Raw genomic sequence first — 9590 nt, 5'->3', positions numbered from 1 at the left:
TTTTAATGTCTAGCCACTAAGGGATGCTGCACATTAATGAAATTATGTTGGGGTCCTGGACTGCTGGCATCACGCACCACAGATATAAGCAAGTTAACTTTCCTGATAAAGCAATAAGGATTTACTTTCTTAGCTTGCTGTGGACTTCCTATTTTTTTTGTTAGAGACTGGGATTTAATTCCATTTTACCAACCACAATGAAATGAACAACCAGGATCACCAACTATGGTGACCAGAAGTAGACACCATGTCTGGAAAACTGGCAGCTGTTAGTAAGTCCTGTTTCAGGCCTTTGATTAGTATGTTCACTTTTAGTGTGGCTACAATGAATAGCTGTAGGTTTATTTCCCAGGTGGGATCTAGATAAGTGTAAATCCTTACACACTTCATTTAACACTGGTTCTCATATTATATTAAGATGCAGGGAAGTGATAGGTAGTAAGGAAACAATTCTTAACCCACTGGAACACTATATGGTTAAAAGTATAAGAAAAACTGATTATAAGCTTGTTGTACATCCGATTCCAAAATCATAAGCTTTAATATGAAGCTTTGCTGCTGATACAGCTTGTACAAATCTCTGATGAAGCGTTCAACTATATTTTGTAGTCTTTCTTTACAAATCTGTATTATTTAGTGTACTGGGGTGGGTCACACCTTGCTATTGAATGATGAAGTGAAGCCCCATACCTGCAAGAATGAAAAGAACCCAGGTGCAAGATGTTTTAACAATACTGAACAACACTGTGACTATAAAAAGCCACTAACAAAGAGGAGGACCATCACAAATACATAAGGTGGCCAAAATAATGGAAACAAGGTCACAAATAACAAATACAAAAAACACCTATTTCAGGGTGGTTCTGTCATTAGGCTTAAAATGCGGAAACACTGAGTGAGTTCTCAGAAGGATACTGTATGCTGAAATCACAAGCCATCAGAAAACCAGACCAAGCAGCATGGTATCAGAGTTTCAGAGAAGTAGTAGGTTTGCCAACAGAGGAGCTGGCAAGTGTGAGAGAGAGACATATGATATATGGTAAACATCCACCTGAAGTGAATTAACAATTGTCACACAGGTGATTGTCAACTAAAACAAACTGACACATCAATCACTGGCGCCTCAGTGCCCCCTCTGTCGGCCAAAATCGCAACACAGAAGAACAAGCCTCAACGTGACATTGCCAACATGACATTTAGTTGAAAGAGCATTTTTGAGGTCAGTCACTAATGCCATAAAAGAAGGCTTGCAGTTAGTGTTCCAATTCATCTCAAAGGTGTTCAGTAGGGCTGATGTCAGGGCTCTCTGTAGGCCACTGAATTTTCTTAACAACAAACCTGTCAAAGTATGTATTTATGGTTACTGTTTAGTGCACAGAAGCACAGAATGGACTACTTGCACTCAAGGCTATGACGCATTTCCGTTTTCAAATAGTGCGGCTTGATCGTTTCCGGTAGTATTGTTTACATTCATCGGCATATGCAAAACCTTCGTGAGATTAAAATGAGTGTCCGGTGTAAAGTTTTTAAATCGGAACGTTTTCAGAAACAGCTCAAGAAATATTCAGAGCACTGTTGTGTTCCTCTTTGCTCGGCGTCGGCGAAGTTTAATGGAAGTTTTCATAGCTTCCCAGCTATGAACTCAGGAGGCAGTGGCTAATAAACATCCGTCGGGACCACTTTACTATTTCGCCTTATACGAAGGTCTGTAGCAGACATTTCTTACCAGACCACTTGGTTGAACCAAAAATTCCAGATAATCGGAGAAGATTGACGAAGGGTGCAGTACCATTGCTTTTTTAATGGAACAGCTACAGCACTCAGGCTCCACGGCAAATTAATTTCCCTTTCCCATACAGTAAACATTAGCCAGTTATTTACAGTGGCATGCCTGTTGTGAAACTATCAAAACAAAGCACTAGTTAAGGTATGGGTTAAATAAAAATAAAGCAGTAGTTATCAACTCCAGTCCTAGGGACCCCATGCCCTCTGTAATTTATACTGTTGTATTTCTCAACACTTTAAATTCAGCTCCTGATTTAATTAAGCAAACATGTAAATAATTTGCATTACACACCGGTTCTTTACATAAAAACACAATGCACTGTTTCACAAAAACACAAACAATCTTTTATTAAGTAAACATATGATTTAATTTTGTTTGTTTATTAGGATTTTAATATCATGTTTTACACTTCACAAGTTCACAAGTTATATTGAAAAGTTACAGACAATTTTATATCTCCAGTTCACCTCACTTGCACGTCTTTGGACTGTGGGAGGAAACCGGAGCACCCGGAGGAAACCCACACAGACACGGGGAGAACATGCAAACTCCACACAGAAAGGACCCGGACCGCTCCACCTGGGGATCGAACCCAGGACCTTCTTGCTGTGAGGCGACAGTGCTACCGACCGTGCCGCCCTATAATTTAATAAGTATACAGAATATTCAATATTTACATTTTCTCATTTCTGTCCACAAATTATGTATTTATTAAACTGTAAAAGAGCATATTTTAGACACACCAGGTTCTGTAAATATTTTGTATACTTTTTGTACATTAAAACATTAAGTCTAAACAAATTCTGTTTCCAATATTTATTATTTATTATTATTTATTATTATTATTTATTAATTATTTGTTACTCTAGGCTTGCGGAGCAGATGCCACTCAGCCCAAGAACTCTGCTCCCGAGTTGACACCTCAATTTTGTGAGCCATATCAAAAAGCTCCTGTTCAGTGCACACAAAAGCACAGGTGGGTGCATCAAGGTGGTGGTCTTTCAGAGGCAGAAGTGGGGTTGATAGAACATCAGGATGCAGCGTGATGTGTCGTGATGGTAAAACAGGCTGCTGATATGACAGAACACTGCCCTCCTGCACCATACCAAATGCACACTGCACAGCTGGCTTGTTGAGTTCCATGCCCATGGTGGTCACCAGCGGCTTGTCTTCAAGGCTGAATTTTTCATAAGCCTCTGCCACTCTAAACATGCATGGATCCGGTAAAGGGCCCACCATGCCCCTGTAGAGTCCACTCCTACAAATTTAAGTAGAGACAATACCCCAAACTATAAGCATTCAGGTTAATAATAAATTAAAGTTAATTATAACTATTTATACATTTCAGTTGTGGTAGAGCAGGTAAATTGTACAACTGCAGGTCTAATGAGCAGATTTGTAAAGTAATGAATCACCTTACCTAACTACGCCTTGAGACTTTTGATTTGGCACAGGTGATCATGTTGTTGATTGGTCCTGGCTTTACACCCTAATAAGAGAGACAAACGTTGCTGCAATGTAGTTCAGACAGTGCATTAAATTAGAATGCTTATCAAGTGTGATTATTATAAACTTACAATTGTCCGAGGTTTGTGCCAGCGCTGTTCAGTTTCAGTACAGCTGTGCACAGGAGGAACTACTGGCACACTGAGCTGAGAGAAATGTGCAGTTTGAAAAAGCAAAGCCACTATGTGGTTGCATAGGGCAGTGCCTGCAACACATGAACTGCATGTGTGTGTCAGCACAACAGGAGATGAATCACGTAGCCCGATCTGTAAGGGGGTAAGCAAATTAGTAATGACTGTTTAATTCATGGGTTCCTATACCAGTGCTGGTGATCCCACATCACATTTTTTGTTTTAACTTATCTAAAACCTGATTGAACTAATTAACAAATTAAGTTCCTCGTGGGTGAGGCTGAGTAAAGTGTTTTAAAATGGAGAGAAAAAATATGTATGGCATAAGCACCCCAAGAATGGAACCTGGAACCGCTTGCTTAATTTATAGCAATAGGTTTTGGATATAGAACCTAGAACATCAAAGAACAGTGAACACTGATTTGAACATCTGAACTTCAGAGCAAAAAGAGATCCCAACCCAGTCATTAAACCCTATGTGTTGCATATTTTTCCACCAGATTCAGCTCATTACCTAAGTAAAGGCTGGTCATGTGGGGGAAACACAAAAAATTGCTAAGTATGGCGTTCATAAGACTGACTTTAGGAATCCTGGATTGCCAATATGTTCATTGCTAGAGCAGTGTCTCTTAATGCTACTTCTGGTAACTCTAGATTAGGTATATTGAATTCTTGGTACGTTGAATCATGGAATATTTAAAACTGTATGGAGTGGTCAGGAACATGACTGAGAAACACTGCCATAGAGGGTCAAACTCAGCTCCTGGATGCCAACAGCTTTTTCCAATTTTAGAACAAGACAGTTATATAAGAAGTGAACATTAAATGAAGTTAATGCTAAACTCTGCAGTGCTGTGGACACAGGAGTGAAGTCTGAAACCCCTGGTTTAGCCCTACACTTCCTCCCTACTCGTAAGCTGTGCGCTGACTCGTTCTTCTTCATGGATCTGTAGCACAAGGCTCTCACACTGGCCTCCCCTGACAGCCTGTCCCTATTCGACACTAAATAAAAATAACATACAAATTAATTGTACAGTTTGTACATTAGATAGCTAGTTACCTCATCGTTAGTAAACAAATTAGCAACGTTTTCATGCTGTTAAGCTGTGTTAGCAATACTGACCATTACAGCATAACAGGGTGAAAAAAGACATAAAACGTATTAATGTTAATGGAAAACATGCCTAGAAGTAAATATCATGAACAACAGCCAAGTTGCAGTTTCAACATAATACTTACACTTGTCAACAGGACAAACTAACCCAGCTAACACTAATGTAGTTACCCTTGCTAACGCTAGCTAAGTAGCTTCTTTCTGTACTTCGCGGGCTAACCTAAAATATAAGATAAGCGTTTCCTTACCTTCGTAGTTGTGGATGTATGACGAGGCATACAGTTTAAAGCCCTTCTCCAGCTTGCTAGAGGAGGCTTTACTGGTCTTCTTACATATCCGATGAATGTCGTTAATGTTCATTTTTGGAAGCTCTTGCAAACACCGACTGAAAAATACCGCCATTGCGAATGTAGTGAAAAACCGGAAATGCCAAACCGGAAACGCTGGAGCAGCACTAAAGAAAATGCGGAAGTAGTTGTGCAAGTAGTCCATTGTTGCCACAGTGTCAAAAACATACAATATAATGTAGTAATTCATTATGTGTGCATCCATTATGGTATTCAAAGCATGTTTACCTAATAACTTCAGTTGTGTTCTTAATTCCATAATGCTGTATTGGGTACCACTACTATACAGTATACCGCATACTATTTTTGAGAATTTATGCAGTATACAAGGATTATTTAGTGTAATTAACTGTCACGTCACTATCAGGTAGTTAAATGTCTTATGGGATTAGTAGCTAATTCCCATGTGAAATGCTGTCTGTATTTAATTTCACTTCAGTATGCAGCTTTCAGTTGGGTGAGAGTGGAGCATATGCCACAAACACTCCCTGTGCACTTTATTAGCTACACCTATCTGGTACATACATTAATTAATTAGTGTATAAGCTACATCTACCATACAGATCATTTTTGAGTATACAAATACTGACTGTAGCCCATCTGTTGCTCTGTACACTTTGTCAACCCCCCCTCCACACACACACACACACACACCCATGCATGTACTCCCCATAGTACCAGCTTTGACCCAATGCTACAACTCCAAATCAGAAAAAGTTGGGACAGTATAAAAAATGCAAATAATAAAAAAAAACCTTGCAGTGTTTCTTACATTTACTTTGATTTTTATGTCATTGCAGACCACAGGAACCCAAGATATTTCATCTTTTGTCTGGTCAATGTACTTAATTCGTTAATATACTGTACATTCATTCCTGCATTTCCGGCCTGAAACACATTGATTGCTAACCGGTGTATAAAATTAATTATGTCTGAGGGAGGGCAGGTCAGCAGGATTTGTCCTCATTGCCTTGGCAGAAATGTGACTTCTTCTGTCTGGTTGAGGCACCTACAAGAGTGGTGGATGATTCACTGGTGGCAGAGTGTGACTCTCCTTTTGTAATATGGCTCTTTATAAAAATCCACCACTGGCTGGTTTTAAAAAAGTTGCTTGAGTTGAACGTGTTGGAGGGGGTGCATGCTAGTCTAAAGCTCTCTTTGTTCATCATGGGAGTAGTATATGGGTCATAGGGATCATAGGACACAACTGTATTGAGGAAAAGGGGTAAAGATCAATAAACAAAATAAGTCTATAATAAATCTTAAGAAGAGGACGCAGAGCCTATAGTACACATAACAGACAATCAATCTTGCAAATGGTACTATTTAATTTGCACATTTACACATGGTACTGCACAATTGCATAATGTTTATAAACTGTACCTTTCAGCCTTACCTAAATTATTATTTATTTATTAATTAATTTAATGATTTAATTTCATTAATATATTATGTAATATTAAAATAATTAATTAATTGAATTATTATTAATTTGATTATTATTTAATTATTATAATTCTGTAAACTGTGAAATGTTGAAAATGTAAATGTGCATATTTTTTAGATTTTTATATCTTATTTTTGCATTTCATTTCATTCCATTTTAATTATTATTTTACTTCCTTGCACTACATCGGCGTGTTTTTGTGTGATGCTTGTGATGTTTGTGAATTGCTGCTGTAACACTGCAATTTCCTATCAAGTAATCAATCAATCAATCAATACATCAAATCAATACATCAAATAATTTCTTTTAGCTTTGTGGCAACATTTCCGGTTCCAGCATGTCTTTGAGGTTCATCAAAACATGGACTGTATCTGAAATCGCACACTTCCATACTGAACAGTACTTGGAAGCAGTACGCGAGAGCAGGTAGTGTGTCTGAATATGAAGTATTCATTAAACAGTACGCGAAAAGTACCCAGGTGACCTACTGCCTGGGCAGCCATTTATGAGTATGCGAATGATCCACACTTACGGTCTGAGAATCTATCCCATGATTTAACTGGATCTGCAAAGGCATTGGTAGCGAAGATGAAAGATGGCGGAAAGCGGAGTAAGACAAACATTAAAAATGTTATGATTAAGTACAACCCTGAGTAACGTTATCAGAATTAATTTTGTCTGATTTTTAAATTGTTATAACTGTGGCGATGTGACATCATGCATCACGTGATGTTGGTAAGATGGCGGACGTAGTACGTCTGAGGTTGCGTGCATGCTGCACACTTGAGCATACTGCTTTACCGGCTGAGCAGTGCACACTGCCTCAAATTTTGTTCGCACTGTTTAAGTATGCGATTTCTGATGCAGCCATGGTTCCTCATCCAGGATCACTGCCTGACCTCACAAATGATTTTCTGACCCTAAGATAACCATAAAAAAGAGAGTTAGTTTGGTGCATCTTTATAGCAACGCTGATGGTTTTGGCATAGGGTGTCCAACAAAATCATAGTCTAGTGTCCACATACTTTTAGCCATATAATGAAGATTAGCTCATGTAGTCGAATGTATCCGTCCACTCAGAAACAATAAAGAAGTGAATAAATGGACATTGTGAGAAATATAGGCAAAGAAAGAGAGAAATAAAAATGAAAGAGCCTTTCTGGCAGCAGGCCAAAGTCCACAGTCTGTGTCCACGACAACGGAGAGACGAGCCTTTGAAAATCACCCAGCCGCCCAATTATGTCCTCCTGAAGCAATTATGTCCAATGACACTAGCTCTGCCCAGCTCAACGTTGCCTTTCACCAGCTTTAATTATACATGCTAATGCCCCACGTCAGTGACATCACCGAGTCTGCATCTGCTCCAGCACCAGGAATTCATTCTGTACGTCAGACAAGCAGGACGGCTTTAAATTTCATTTAAAATAATAATTAAAAAAAACTTGGATTTTGCACCACGTGAAGCGAAGGTGGGCACCGATATGCCCTGCTAGGCCAGCTGTGCAATAAGGATGCCGCATGGCGCTGACGGGCCTGGCTCTCGGCTTTTAATATTATTTAAAAGAAAAATATGCCAGGATGACAGTTTAACACTGATTGATAGGGCTGCTTGAGCAAAGCATATAAACAAGCAGGTGATGGATTTGCCGCTATCCGAGTGAAGACATTACGCCGGGTGCATGAGCCAGCGCCAGACACCTATGAGCGGTGGGTGGCCGGAGGTTAGCCATTTTGTGCCCACTCAGTAATGCTGCCTTAATCGCTCCCTATATTTCCAGTTAAAAAGGAGGCTTAATGAGCCAGTTTCACAAGCCCAGAGAAACTGATTATTATCTGAGAGTTCCTACTGAGTTGGTGTTTGTCCAAGTCTCTCTCCCTTCCTCTCTCTCTCTCCCTCTCTCAACCTCTTGCCAGCTTTCTTTCAGTAGATGGCACTGTTGCCTTTTGCGTAAAGCACTTCGAGAGTGCCAGGCGGGTCTGTGGCAGCATATTCTCTCCCTCTTGTTATCACGAGTGTGTGTTTTGTGTTCAGCACGCAGTGAGTGTTGAAGTTCTTCAAGTGTTTATAGACGTTGGATTGCCAAAACTATCACAACACACAAGTGTGGCAAAGCTAACATAACAGGACCATGAACACCATTCATCATTCATTCATCTTCAGTGACCACTTTATACTGGTCAAAAACCTGTCCTGGAAACAGTGGGCACAAAACACACCCTGAACAAGACACCACAACGCATCACACAATTACTTTCTCATTTACACTTGTACCCTTAGGAAGCAGCAAATCCACTTAATGGTTAGTTTTTTGAAGGTAGGAGAAAATGAATATGCAAAAACAAAAAACAAAGGAACATCACAAACTCACCACTGAGCCACTAAAATGATCAAATCTGTGCTGAGCTGAATCAACACCACATGATGCGCCCTGTATCACCAATAACCAAAAAATAAAAGTATTTACAACCATGCCTTTCAAATAATTTCCATAAGAGCAGATGAGTTTACAGTCATTGATTTTCTTGTGTCTTTCTTGTGAATTTACATGATACACTTATTATGAGGGGAGTACGGTGGCTAAGTGTGTAGCACTGTCGCCTCACCGCAAGAAGGTCCTGGGTTCGATCCCCAGGTGGGGCGGTCCGAATCCTTTCTGTGTGGAGTTTGCATGTTCTCCCCATGTCTGCGTGGGTTTCCTCCAGGAGCTCCGTTTTCCTCCCACAGCCCAAAAACATGCAGTCAGGTTAATTGGAGACACTGAATTGTCCTGTAGGTAAATAGGTGTGTGTATGTGTGTCTGCCCTGCAATGGACTGGGTGTTACTGTGTGCCTTGTGCCCATTGAAAAGCTGGGAAAGGCTCCAGCACCCCCCCGCGATCCTGATTGGATAAGCGGTTAAGAAAGTCAGTGAGTGAGTACACTTATTATGAACACTTTATTATGCACAAATGCTTGCTCATGTAGTTATCCAGTCAGCCAATCATGTGTCAGCAGCACAATGCATAACATCAAGAGCTCCAACCATCAGAATGGTAGAAAATGTATCTCAATTACTTTAAACACAGCACATGTGTTGTTAAAACAACTAATCTTTTGGAATTTATGCACCCATTGATCAGCACAGATAACCAACCCTAGTGTATTTCAGTGGCATCCTCAGTCACCAGATTTGAATCTAATGGAGCACCTTTGAGATGCGGTAGAACAGGAGATTAATTAATTGTAGTAAATCACAAAGTAATGTTTTAACACCTTCTA

At 39.8% G+C, this 9590-nt stretch overlaps 1 long non-coding RNA gene across 2 annotated transcripts; it reads right to left on the bottom strand.

Moving 5' to 3' along the window:
* Positions 1-2107: 2107 nt before the first annotated feature.
* Positions 2108-4890, bottom strand: LOC134314236 (uncharacterized). Of its 2 annotated transcripts, XR_010012354.1 has the most exons (4): positions 4786-4890; positions 3364-3558; positions 3207-3275; positions 2108-3044 (listed from the first exon to the last, which is right to left on the bottom strand). It is a non-coding gene; the product is annotated as an uncharacterized LOC134314236 (long non-coding RNA). The 2 variants fall into 2 exon arrangements; XR_010012353.1 differs by lacking the exon at positions 4786-4890 and having other exon boundaries at positions 3364-3741.
* Between the last annotated feature and the right edge of the window lie 4700 nt (positions 4891-9590).

This window comes from Trichomycterus rosablanca, chromosome 5 (assembly GCF_030014385.1).
Source record: "Trichomycterus rosablanca isolate fTriRos1 chromosome 5, fTriRos1.hap1, whole genome shotgun sequence".
NCBI classification, from domain to species: Eukaryota; Metazoa; Chordata; class Actinopteri; order Siluriformes; family Trichomycteridae; genus Trichomycterus; species Trichomycterus rosablanca.
The sequence above is the reverse complement of the archived record's forward strand: the minus strand, read 5'-3'. Positions and strand labels throughout refer to the sequence as shown.